Source organism: Emys orbicularis, chromosome 2 (genome assembly GCF_028017835.1).
Source record: "Emys orbicularis isolate rEmyOrb1 chromosome 2, rEmyOrb1.hap1, whole genome shotgun sequence".
NCBI classification, from domain to species: Eukaryota; Metazoa; Chordata; order Testudines; family Emydidae; genus Emys; species Emys orbicularis.
The window spans coordinates 176,581,544-176,595,389 of NC_088684.1; the positions used below are offsets into that span (position 1 = coordinate 176,581,544).

The 13,846-nt window shown below is 45.2% G+C and overlaps 1 protein-coding gene across 1 annotated transcript in view; it reads right to left on the minus strand.

Annotated features, from left to right (window-relative positions):
- AHRR (aryl hydrocarbon receptor repressor) overlaps positions 1-13,846 on the minus strand; it is a 112,752-nt gene that overhangs the window by 27,044 nt on the left and 71,862 nt on the right. The gene's annotated exons all lie outside the window — the stretch shown is intronic.

The window sequence follows — 13,846 nt, forward strand, 5'->3', positions numbered from 1 at the left end:
AGGTTAATGACACGAGCAAATTACTTGTCACCCATTTAATTTCAAACGTACTATATTACACTAACTTTTCTGAATATATATTTTTGATACATGTACCTAATACAAAATCCTCTAACCAGAAAAATAACTATTGTGGGTAACACTTTAACTGTAGTACAACTACTATATAACTATATAAATACTATATATATTCTAAAATGTAATCAATTTTTCAAAAAACTTTAACAAAATACTGTTGGCATAATTATATAAATAAAATAAGGAATATTTAAAGTAAGAGGACTAAGCAATAGAACTTAATGCACTGATATCATAAACCAATACACAGTAAAAGGGGAAGGGATAGCTCAGTGGTTTGAGCATTAGCCTGCTAAACCCATGGTTATGAGCTCAATCCTTGAGGGGGCCACTTAGGGATCTGGGGCAAAATCAGTACTTGATCCTGCTAGTGAAGGCAGGGGGCTGGACTTGATGACCTTCCAGTTCTATAAGATAGGTATATCTCCATATATTATATTAAAGAAGACAATATATGTAGAGTAATATTATGCCAGGTAACGTAAGCAACAAGTTCATTTATATCCATATAAAAATAAGAACGGATATAAATGAAGTACATTACACAAACTAACTCTGGTCATACCTAATCTAGATTTGTCTAATTTTGACTACCTTTCCCTACCCCAGGACCCCCATGACACTTTGTCACCACAGAGGGACTGTATTTCAGAGCTAGATTAACTAATTCCTGCATATGGTGTATATATCAATTGGTAAAAAGCATTGGGATTGTTTGAGATTAAAGTTGTATATATATGATACTGCTACTTTCCTCTTCCCTCAAACTGTTTTTTTATTAAAAACATGAACATTACAGTGGACAGATATATTAATTCTCATGCATTGTGGGGCCACGTTTTCAAGAGCTCAGTTCCCATAAGGGTGAGATTTTTAATAGTGCTCAGCACCCAGCAGTTCCCTTTGTGACATTTATGGCCAGAATTTCAAAAGAGCTCAGCACCAACAGGCTGAGCTCCTCCGAACATTTGTCCCTAATGGTAGGTGCTGAGCACCTTTGAGAAATTTGGACCTGTGTGGCTCCTCACCCCAGGGTGAACAATGCCTTAAAGAACCCATGATGTGTGAAATGGATGGCTAGCGAGAGGTCCAGCAGAAAGACTTTAGGGTAGAGATCCCCAAACTGTGGGTCACACCTCCCTAAGGGGGCACGGAGGAACATTCTGGGGGACGTGGCAGGCCAAGGCCAGCCCTCATGGGGGGGCGGGGAGGGAGTGCCACCCAGCCCCATCCCCAGCTCTGCTCTAGCCCCGCCCCCAGCCTCGGTGCGGCTCCCGGCCCCCACTGCATCCCAGTTCTAACTTTGCCCCCAGGCTCGCCCCCAGCCTCAGCCCCTGGCTGCAGCTCTGTTCTCAGCCCCAGACCCACCCCCACCTGAGTCCCCAGCTGAGGCCTCCTTACCCCTGTCTGCATTCCCACCCACCCACCCCGGGAGCCATGGCCTCGCCTCTCCTCCAGGATGAGGAGACAAGGGTAAAGGAGGGTTGCGACCCTGAAAAGTTTGGGGACCACTGCTTTAGGGCCTTGTCTCCATTAGAAAATAGCACTGTTTCAGCAATTGATTTAGCTGAACTGGTGCTGGCCAAGGGTTAGCTGTAAAGCAGACAAGGACAAACTGTGGTCAGCATCAGTTTAGCCAACTGGAGTTAATCCCTGCTCAGAACAGGCATTACCTCTGGCTAGCTGAACTGGTGCTGATCACTAGTTTCTCCATGGCTATTCTTCCAGCAAAACCAATGGCAGAAATGGTGCTATTTTCTTCTGCAAACAAGGCTCTAGTCTAGATGCCACATGAATCTTACTTCCTCCCATTTGTGCCTTTCACTGTGCTGAGAGTATCTCTGTGGATGGTATTCTGTCATATCCATTTACAATATCAGATGGAGACAAGAAAGGATTTTTGGCATCTTGTCTCTTTGGATTCTTCTTTGCAGCAATGAAACCACCAGTGATATGATGTCAGGAATTTTATTACATTTTAAACATCTGGTAGGCTCTTTAACTAAAACCTCCAGACTAAAAACCTCCACAAAGGTAAATGGAGCATTTATGTGAGCTCCTTTATGCAGGTGACTATACTCATAATGTGCACACAGCAAAGAACTTCCCAGTCATCAACTATTCATTAGCTGAAATAGCTAGAAATGCTGACCTTGCCAACTGCTTCAAGAAAAACAAGGTAATTTGCCAGCCCACATCTGGGAAAGCATATACGAGACCTAGAATCACTCTGAAACATAGGGCCTGATACTGCAAGGTACCAAGCGCCCTTAATTCCCATTTTTGTTGGCTTCCATGTAAGATGGGGGTATTCAGCCCTTCTAGGTGGTAGTGGACTTACCTTGTAGGAATTTTGTCAAACACTGTTCTTATGGATCAAGAAATTGCTACTCAAATTATTAAGGGATGTTCTGCACCCAATATATTGCCACATCTAGGCCCTGCACCATATTCCACAAGAGACTGAAGTCTGCTTTTAAAATGCAGAACTAATTTTCAACTCACTCCACAGCTGTGAAACATGGAAAAGCTACTGTTAATAATTCAAAGAACTGGAATGACTAAGTGAATGTATGTATGTGTAGGGAGAGGTTAGAGAAGTGTGGGAGGGAAGAGAGGTGAGTGTGTGTGTGTGAGAGAGAGAGACAGACAGACAGGGGGTTGGAGAATGTGAGAAAAAGAGAGATGGGGGGGTTGGAGGAGGTGTTCATGGGAATGGGGGTTGATGTAGTGGGGGGAGATTCAGGAGTGGAGTTCAAGGATGTGTGTATTTGGGTAGAGATGGAACAGAGCAGGGAAGTGCAGGAGATGTGTGGAGAGTTGCTCCTGGTTTTTCTTTTTTGTAACACCTACTTTCTTTTCTGCTTTCTGTGGGGAGACCTTAACTGAGATCTCCTGCTTTCACAATGTTTAAGCCTGAGGTTTTGAAGCTCCATGTTCTGGAAGAGTAAAGGGAATGGAAGGCACTGTTGTGCAGCAGCAACCCTAATTCCACCTTAGCAAAGTTATTTGTGATTAACTCAAGGCCCATGTTACAAAAAATGTTACATTAGCTGGGAAACCTGCAGCACAATCCACACTAACTAAAAAACCAGCTGAATATGGAGCAAAACTTCAAAACTAAAGTCCAGGTATTTGACTGTTTTTAAAAAATGTTATCTTAAAACACTACTCAATGAGAAGACATATTATCCACAGCAGAGAGGGCTCAGTACAGATGTACGGGGCAGTGCATTGTTGTGCTACCCCAGAAACAGACCAGGAATCTGCTTTCATTACCTCCTGGTTCCACAGGGGGTGACTGTGATGTTGCACTCCATATGTTTATGGAAATATGTTTATAAGTGTAAATATGATGTAACTGGAATATGCTTTATGCAAAAGGTCTCTTGTAAGGTATCATTACAAAGCTTAGAATCTACCAAGTGTGGTCATCCTATTTGTATAAATGTATCATTCTTGTATCTGAAACTAGAAATATGAAATATAACTCTGAGGTCCTATTGTAATTATGCAAAGTGTGGGCTAGTAATGGTGGTTTGGAATCTTGATGGCTCCCATCAACTAGGACAATTGGTTGTAAATGTCTCTGTTTACTTGCAAGGCTTCCTGTGAGTCAGGCCAGGAAGAATGAAGGCTTGGGGTCTCACAGGACATGTGACCATGTCACGTGGTACTGGAATCCATCTTAAACCTGGTGCTTTTCTATTTAGAAGGAGGGGTGGGAACCCAGAGAGACAAAAGATTCCTGCCTTGTGCCAAAGCTATATAAGGGGGTGGAACAGAACAAAGGAGGTTCCAGTCATGAGAAATCCCCTAGTTACCACCTGAGCTGGAGCTAACAAGAACTGTACCAGGGGAAAGGATTGGGCCCAGACTAGGAAGGAGTCCAGTCTGTGAAAGAAGTTTATTGGAACATCTCTGAGGGTGAGATTTTACCTGTAATCAGTTTCTTAATGTATTAGGCTTAGACTTGCGTGTTTTCTTTTATTTTGCTTGGTAACTTACTTTGTTCTGTCTGTTACTACTTGGAACCACTTAAATCCTACTTTTTATACTTAATAAAATCACTTTTGCTTATTACCGTAATTAACCCAGAGTAAGTAATTAATACTTGGGGGAGCAAACGGTTGTGCATATCTCTCTATCAGTGTTATAGAGGGCGGACAATTTATGAGTTTACCCTGTATAAGCTTTATACAGAGTAAAACGGATTCATTTGGGGTTTGGATCCCATTGGGAGCTGGGTGTCTGGGTGCTGGAGACAGGAGCACTTCTTAAGCTGTTTTCAGTTAAGTCTGCAGCTTTGGAGCGCATGGTTCAGACCTGGGTCTGTGTTGGAGCAGACTGGCGTGTCTGGCTCAACAAGGCAGGGTTCTGAAGGCCCAAATTGGCAGAGAAAACGGGCTCAAAGGTAGTCTCAGCACATCAGGTGACAGTCCCAAGGATATTTCTGTGATCGAACCCATCACAGTAACATACTCAGCACCAGCCCTATATCTGGTTCAGTGTGTATCCCCAGCACAGGCTGGAATGTTGGAGCTCTGCCCATTCCCTGCCCAATCTTGCCCACTCCTACCTGCATGTGTGGGGAAGGGAATATAGCAGCCCTATGGAAACTGCACAGCCCCTGTGCAGCTACCCAAGGTATAGATAGTTGGCATCAGGGAGTAAGGGGGCACCTTACAGGAGTGTGTGGAAGTGTAGGAAGGGCTACAGACTGGGTCTTAGATTTTAGAGAATAGAGAAATGTTAAAAGACCTTCATTCTGCAATTCTTTGTCCAGGCTGTGCCTACTACATAGTAATAAATAGTGTTTTATCAATAATGGTTCAATTGCCTGCCAAAACAATTTCCAAACATTGAGTATATTTACTTTTTCAAAAGGTTTCATAGTAGAAATTTGAGCAGTGACAACTAAACACAATTTTATTGTCTAAGCTGTAAAAATAAATGATTGTAAAATGCCATTTGGTAAACCATATGGATTCAATGGCAGATGGAATTTCTAATCCAGGCTAAAACTTGAAACATATGAGACAGACTTAACTATGCACTGCAAACACTTGTTTGTTTGTGTTTGGTTTTGTTTGTTTAAGAAACTCAAGTTTCTTACATTGTACATGAAAAATGAAATCACTTTTTTCCAAATGGAAAGAAGGGCTTGGCATCAAACTGTGGACTGTGTTCTTTTTAAAAACAAGTACATCCAATTATGTACTCACGAAAAGCTGCACCTGCTACTTAAACAAAAAACAATTAATATGTCAGTTCAAAGCAAGTTCACTGTTACTTTGGTGCCCATAGTAGCTCTGAGATTAAAGTTATCAACCTCTTCCATTATGAGGTTTTAGAAACATTATTAATAAAAAGGTTCTCCCTGGGAATGAAGACAAATATTTTGAGGAAGATAGGACTTCCTTTGGCAAGATCCTTTATATATCCTGATGTTTTTTCTGGTCCCATAACAGAGAATCAGCCAGCAAATACTTCAAAGATATTTTGGTCAAGGTCACGGCATAGTAAAAATAAGAAAAAAAGATCAGTTCCAAGCCACATTTCTCTTATTATTATTCTTTGAAATAAAGGAAAATTCACTAGCATTGTGATCTCCAGAGACCACACTGCTATGGTTACTAAAGTACAACAGTCAAGGCCTGGAGCCATGCCTTGCTCAGAACAGATTTTCAAGTCACGCAACACGGGTACTAAATTTCCAGAGTCAGTTGGCTTTCAGTGTATCTAGAGCTGTTTCATTTAGCAGTCTGTTGATAGTCTTTGCATCACATATGGGGTGGAGTTATTCTTTGATTATCTGAATAATAAGCTTCTGTAAGTGGTACAATCATCCCTAACTTTCTCCATAATGATGTCTACTTAAGAACACTACTGAGAAGATGCTGTCAGCCTTTTTAATTTGTACCATAATGGATCTGTCTGTTCCCTTCCACTAGTGTTTTTAAAAATTCACAATTACCCTGCACAAAATTCATTTTATAATCCTTAATTAAGATGCTCTTTACAAGCCAAAAAAATCAAGTCCTTAGAACTCTGATATCAAGCTGAAACACAAAAAGACTATTTAAAGAGAAACACCACTGTATCTAGTGACATGAAAGCATACCCTTTGCCAGAGTAGTAGGATAATTCATAGCACTCAAAAGGTTTGTGTACATGTATTGTATTGACAAAGTTACTTCAAAGGGGCTACTTGAGCGAGTAGACACTGCCCTGCATCATTAGGGGTTGCAGAATTGTGCCCTTCATAAGCAGTTTCTATCATAGACTTATGTACTAGGAAACAAAAAAAGAGATAATTTTTTTTTAAAAAAAAGCAGACATGCATTTCTATCGTTGTAGCCAATGGAGATAGGCAGTGTTGATAGATAATACTTTTGTCATCGTGTTTTTGTATGTGTGAGCCCTTTGCACCTGGGAAGCTTTATGGGTTTTACGGGAAGTGGCGTGGGCTGAGGGATGTGCTGGCCACCGCTTCCTGCAGCCCCCATTGGCCTAGAAAGGCAAACCACGGCCAGTGGGAGCTGCGGTCGGCCGAACCTGCAGATGCTGCAGGTAAACAAACCATCCCGGCCCGCCAGCGGATTTCCCTGACAGGACGCTTGCCAAAGGTTGCCGATCCCTGCTCTACTGCCTTGAGAATGTAACCAGGTCAAACCATTTCAACTTTCTTGATTTGTGAACACTGAATTTATTCAAAGGCTGTGTTAGTTATAAATATAGCATGGGCTATTGGCTTATAATTGGGTATTAGTTATGAGAATAGCACAAAGATGTTAATTTGTCTTATTTTGCACAGATAAACATTTTTAATATGAAGCGTCTATGTAAAATCTCAAATTCCACTCACAATTAGGAAACGAAATAAAGAAATAAGCACAAAACATCCACTTTAACAACATGAGATTATATAATAAGAAGAAAATAAAGAACTAGCAACATATATATAAAAATAATGTAAGCTACCATCACTTTACTTAAATAATGATTTTTATCCACTCCAAAATAGGACACTTATTCTGAAACAAGTATTCACATACAGACTTGCATCAGAAGAACAAAAAATGTGAATGAAAACTGATTTAGTTATTTGGGTGCAAGTTTGTAGGTAGACCAGCCCTAGTAAATGTACAGCATCTTTGCTGCTCCCATGGCACTTTGTTCAAATACAGTTACTGAGTGTATCAGATGGAGAGAACAGTTGCTGAGAGATGTAATTCTGAAGTCAGTTGGGGAGAGAATGAAGTTGAAACAGGAGAGAATAAGTTTATAGTGGAGGAAGCTACATGGTTTCTGGACTGTTTCCAAAGATGCTCAAGTAGCATGAGAGCAGAAACAGAAAGAGGTTGTGAAAAGTGAGCCAGAATGGGTTTTGGTATGATAGGTGCAGAAGAGGAGCATGTGAATAGGAAAGGGGAATTGAAGTAGAGCACAGGTGGTATACAAAAGTTCAAGGATTTCTGTCTACATATATTCAAAGAGTTAAAAAAATACAGAAGGGAAGTTACTGGCTAATACACAAAAAAGAGGAAGGAAGGAAGGAAAAAGGTTAATCAACAGATCAAATGTTCAAATATATAAGACCCAGGGCCAGTGCAACCATTTAGGCGACCTAGGCGGTCGCCTAGGGTGCTAGGATTTGGGGGGGGCGCCATTTTCTTCGGCAGCGACCGCGGCGGCCGGATCTTCGGCCTCCCCGGTCGCCGCCGGCATTTAGGCGGAGAGAGCTGGGGCAGTGGAGCACGGGGAGGGCCGCCTGCAGCAAGGGGGGGGGGGGGCGGCATGCAGGGGAACTCCCCGCCCCAGCTCACCCCTGCCCCGCCTCCTCCCCGAGCACGCCGTGGCTGCTTCATTTCTCCCGCCTCCCAGGCTTGCGGCGCCAATCAGCTTAGGCGCCGCAAGCCTGGGAGGCGGGAGAAGTGAAGCAGCCACGGCGTGCTTGGGGAGGAGGCGGGGCAGGGGTGAGCTGGGGTGGGGGTGGGGATCTAAGGGTGGGGGGTGGGGAGCTGCTGCGGGGGGGGGGTGCCTCAGGGTCGGGAGATGCCGCAGGGGGGGCGTCTCAGGGCGGAGGAGGGGAGCTGCCACGGGGGGGGTGCCTCAGGGCGGAGGGGGGGAGCTGCCGCAGGGGGGGGGGCGCCTCAGGGCGGGGGCTCGGGTACAGGGGGGGCGCAAGGTTGAAGTTTCGCCTAGGGCGCGAAACATCCTTCCACCGGCCCTGATAAGACCAATTAAAAAACAAATAGTCAACTGTATTGTAATTTCACTACCATACCTGAAGGGAGTCAGTTAAAAGGAAGATAAAAGAACATTACAAGATCTATGTACTGTATAAACAAGTTAAAAGAAACTTCAAACAGAATAGAGGGATTTGGTGTGGCAAATGAAATTAAATCATTGAAATGCACCTTAACTATACTACTGCTGGAATATTTTTTCTTGTTATCGTAACGAGAAACACCAGTGATTGGTCTAACTCAGTGGTTCCCAAACTGGGGTTCATGAACCCCTGGGGGTTCACCAAATGTTACAGGTGGTTCTCAGGAAAAAATTCCCTAATGGCGGACAGAGCTCTCCATAGGGACCCGAGACAGCATGGGGCCAGCAGCCCGGAGCCTTGGGGACTTCCAAGAGCTAAGCAGATCAAAGCAAGCATATCTATCACACTGAGGAGATTTAAACTTCAAGACTCCTTATAAGAAATGGAAAGGGAGGTGGATATTTTTTGCTGTTTTTAAAATTAAATAGGCTGCTAGAGTTGTTTTTAAATTATTATGAAGAACAAGTTTAAGCTTTGTTGTAACGTGCGGTGTTTGCCTGGACTGCTCAAGACCTGAATGCTTGTGTAGGAGGAACTCGTTGAGTTGGCTTCTTAAATACCTTCATGCTGTTTCACATCTGATACTCCTTGATGAAACATAGGAGTCAGACGCACCAATACGGGGGGGCGACAAGGGTCATGTGCCGCCCCCGCGTCGGCACACCCCTCCGCGGGTCCCTCCCCTTTTTTTCCATGGCCCCCGCAGGCCCTCCACTTTTCCGGTGGTGCCCCCCCAGACCCTAGGGTGCGTGGGGGCTTTGCCCCCACACCCTTTTTTTCTACTGGCGCCTCTGATAGGAGCCTTGTCTTATAACAGGCTTAATCAAAAGTGATATAAGCTACACAAGTGAGATCTTGTAAGAGTTGCCGTTTTCATAATGTAATAAAAATACTGTAATGATAAATAATAATTAATAGTGTGTAATAAGCATGTCATAAAAACAAATTTTATATTTCCAAGATCACTGCTTTTATAATTTATGTTGAGGTAAGGGAGAAAATCCCTGGAAATATTCATTTATAGGAAGGGGTTCATGAGACTTGACAGTTTAGTGAAAGGGGTTCGCGGGTTGTTAAAGTTTGGGAACCACTGGTCTAACTGAAAGAAATGATAGAAAAATAGCTACTATTTCTTTCTTCCTCATGTGTATTTGACGCTTTTTGTCTAGCCAATGTAATTATTTCCCTTTTAATTATCAGTTAGCTTATTAGTTTTCCCCTGTTGGTTGTGTGGGTCTATCACACAGCAGCAGGGGAGAGAAATATTTTAAAAAACAATAGGATAATGTGGTTGGAAAATGACAAACTTGCAGCTGTAGTATTTGAAACTCATTGGGTAGCAAGGTGACTGCATAAAGCTGGTGAAATTCTGTTGACTCATTCCAGCAAGTACAGTTTCTTAATTTCATCCTAGACTTAAAGGAGACAGGAGTGACTATCCACAGAGAGGGAAGTAGGACAATGGAGGTGCTGAAGAGAAGTCCTACTGACAGCCCAATTCCCAGAGAAAATGTAGTCTGTTGTATTATTCTTTTGAGATTACTAATAGAGTCAAATTCCAAGAAGGGGGTGTGTTCGGACACTAAGGCCTGGTCTACACTAGGAGTTTATCTCGAATTTAGCAGCGTTAAACTGAATTAACCCTGCACCCGTCCACACAATGAAGCCCTTTACTTCGATATAAAGGGCTCTTAATATCGATATCTGTACTCCTCCCTGACGAGGGGAGTAGCGCTGAAATCGACATTGCCATTTCGGATTAGGGTTAGTGTGGCCGCAATTTGACGGTATTGGCCTCCGGGAGCTATCCCACAGTGCACCATTGTGACCTCTCTGGACAGCAATCTGAACTCGGATACACTGGCCAGGTAGACAGGAAAAGCCCCGCGAACTTTTGAATTACATTTCCTGTTTGCCCAGCATGCAGAGCACAGGTGACCATGCAGAGCTCATTAGCACACGTAACCATGCAGTCCAAGAATCGAAAAAGAGCACCAGCATGGACCTTACGGGAGGTACTGGATCTGATCGCTATATGGGGAGAGGATTCGGTGCTAGCAGAACTACGTTCCAAAAGACGAAATGCCAAAACATTTGAAAAAAGCTCCAAGGGCATGATGGAGAGAGGCCACAATAGGGACAAGCCTATCAAAAAACAAAGGAGGCAAACGGTCGCTCCGGGTCAGAGCTGCAGACATGCTGCTTCTACGCTGAGCTGCATGCAATTCTAGGGGGGGCTGTCACCACTACCCCACCTCTGACCATGGATTCCGAGGCGGGGGTAATCTCATCAGCCACACCTGAGGATTTTGCGGACGGGGAAGAGGAGGAGGAAGTGGAGGAGGACGAGCTTGCGGAGAGCACACAGCACTCCGTTCTCCCCAACAGCCAGGATCTGTTTCTCAGCCTGACTGAAGTACCCTCCCAAGCCTCCCAAGCCAGTAGCCAAGACCATGACCCCATGGAAGGGACCTCAGGTGAGTTTACCTTTTAAAATATAAAACATGGTTTAAAAGCAAGCGTTTTTTAATGATTAATTTGCCCTGAGGACTTGGGATGCATTCGCGGCCAGTACAGCTACTGGAAAAGTCTGTTAACGTGTCTGGGGATGGAGCGGAAATCCTCCAGGGACATCTCCATGAAGCTCTCCTGGAGGTACTCCAAAAGCCTTTGCAGAAGGTTTCTGGGCAGTGCAGCCTTATTCTGTCCTCCATGGTAGGACACTTGACCATGCCATGCTAGTAGCAAGTAATCTGGTATCATTGCATGACAAAGCCTGGCAGTGTATGGTCCCGGTGTTTGCTGGCATTCAAGCAACATCCGTTCTTTATCTCGCTGTGTTATCCTCAGGAGAGTGATATCGTTCATGGTAACCTGGTTGAAATACGGGAATTTAATTAAGGGGACAGAGATGGTCGTTCCTACAGGGCTGTTTGCCTGTGACTGAAAAGAAATCCTTCCCTGCAGTTAGCCAAGCGGGGGGGGAGGAGAGGGGGGGGAAATCTTCCCTGATACCAGCCACACGGTGGGGGGGAGGGATAAAGCGATCATCCCAGAGAATTGGATGGGGGGGGGGGGTTAGTTTGGTTTCTGCTGCTGCATGTTAACAGGAAAACCGCAGCACTCAAGGGGCTTTGCTTGGTATGTGGGAAAGGAGAGCGCTGCTTATAGGAAAGCTGCAGAAGCCGAAAGACAATGGCTTACCATGGCCGCATGCAAGCCGAATTCTGTTGCCCGGACCTGCGTCTGTGCTCTCTAACACCAAAGCTGCAGGCATTCAATATTAAAAGATGCAAAATGCGACCTTGTACCGAAATCACATGTGCTATGTAATGTGAATAGTGTTGTTCACCGTGAAAGAGTATAAGCATTGTTCTGTAAAATGTATCTTTTTAAATACTTCTCTCCCTTTTTTCCCTCCCTCCCGCAGCTGCAAATTTTTCAAGCCTCCTCCTCCGTCCCGAAGGCTATCTCAGATAAGGCGTCGAAAAAAGAGGACGCAAGACGAAATGTTCTCGGAAATCGTGGAATCCACCCGCAATGAAAGAGCTCATCTGAATGAGTGGAAGGACACGGTATCAAAGTACAGGAAAGATGCCAGTGAACGTGAGGCCATGAGGGACGCTCGAGATGAGAGGTGGCAGGCTGCAACGCTGGGGCTGCTGCGTGATCAAACGGACATGCTCCGGCGTCTGGTGGAGCTTCAGGAACGGCAGCAGGAGCACAGAGTGCTGCTGCAGCCACTGTATAACCTCCCTCCCCCCTCACCATGCTCCATAGCCTCCTCACCCAGACGTGTAAGAATGCGGGGGGGGGAGGCTCCGTGCACCCTCCCAATCCACCCCAGTGGACAGCCCAACCAAAAGGCTGTCATTACTTTGAACTTTTTTAGTGGCCTTTTCCTTCCCTCCTATCCTCTTCCCAAACCCCACCCGGGCTACCTTCTCAGTTCTCTCCCTCTTTTTATAATCAATTAATAAAGAATGCATGATTTTTAAATGATAGTGACTTTATTTCCTTTGAAAGCAAGCTGGGATCGAAGGGGGAGGGTGGGTTGCTTACAGAGAACGAGTCAATCAAGGGGGTAGGTTTTCATCAAGGAGAAACAAACAGAACGTTCACACGGTAGCCTGGCCAGTCATGAAACTGGTTTTCAAAGCTTCTCTGATGCGCAGCGCTTCCTGGGGTGCTCTTCTAATCGCCCTGGTGTCTGGCTGCGCGTAATCAGCGGCCAGGCGATTTGCCTAAGCCTCCCACCCCGCCATAAAGGTCTCCCCCTTACTCTCACAGAGATTGTGGAGCACACAGCAAGCAGCAATAACAATGGGAATATTGGTTTGGCTGAGGTCTGAGCGAGTCAGTAAAGATCGCCAGTGACCTTTTAAACGTCCAAATGCACATTCTACCACCATTCTGCACTTGCTCAGCCTGTAGTTGAACAGGTCCTGACTACTGTCCAGGCTGCCTGTGTATGGCTTCATGAGCCATGGCATTAAGGGGTAGGCTGGGTCCCCAAGGATAACTATAGGCATTTCTACATCCCCAACTGTTATTTTCTGGTATGGGAAGTAAGTCCCTTGCTGCAGCCGTTTAAACAGAGTAGTGTTCCTGAAGACGTGAGCGTCATGAACCCTTCCCGGCCATCCCACGTTGATGTTGGTGAAACGTCCCTTGTGATCCACCAGTGCTTGCAGCACCATTGAAAAGTACCCCTTGCGGTTTACGTACTGGCTGCCCTGGTGCTCTGGTGCCAAGATAGGGATATGGGTTCCATCTATTGCCCCACCACAGTTAGGGAATCCCATTGCAGCAAAGAAATCCACTATGACCTGCACGTTTCCCAGAGTCACTACCTTTGGTAGCAGCACCTCAGTGATTGCTTTGGCTACTTGCATCACAGCAGCCCCCGCAGTAGATCTGCCCACTCCAAATTGATTCCCGACTGACCGGTAGCTGTCTGGCGTTGCAAGCTTCCACAGGGCTATCGCCACTCGCTTCTCAACTGTGAGGGCTGCTTTCATCTTGGTATTCTGGCGCTTCAGGGCAGGGGAAAGCAAGTCACAAAGTTCCATGAAAGTGCCCTTACGCATGCGAAAGTTTCGCAGCCACTGGGAATCGTCCCACACCTGCAACACTATGCGGTCCCAGCAGTCTGTGCTTGTTTCCCGGGCCCAGAATCAGCGTTCCACGGCTATAACCTGCCCCATTAACAGCATGATCTCCAAAGTGCCGGGGCTTCCATGGAATTCCATGTCCATGTCCTCATCACTCTCGTCGCCGCGCTGCTGTAGCCTACTCCTCGTCGCCTGGTTTTGCAGGTTCTGGTTCAGCATAAACTGCACGATAACGCACGAGGTGTTTACAATGTTCATGACTGCTGTCTTGAGCTGAGCAGGCTCCATGCTTGCCGCGGTATGGCGTCTGCACTGTTCA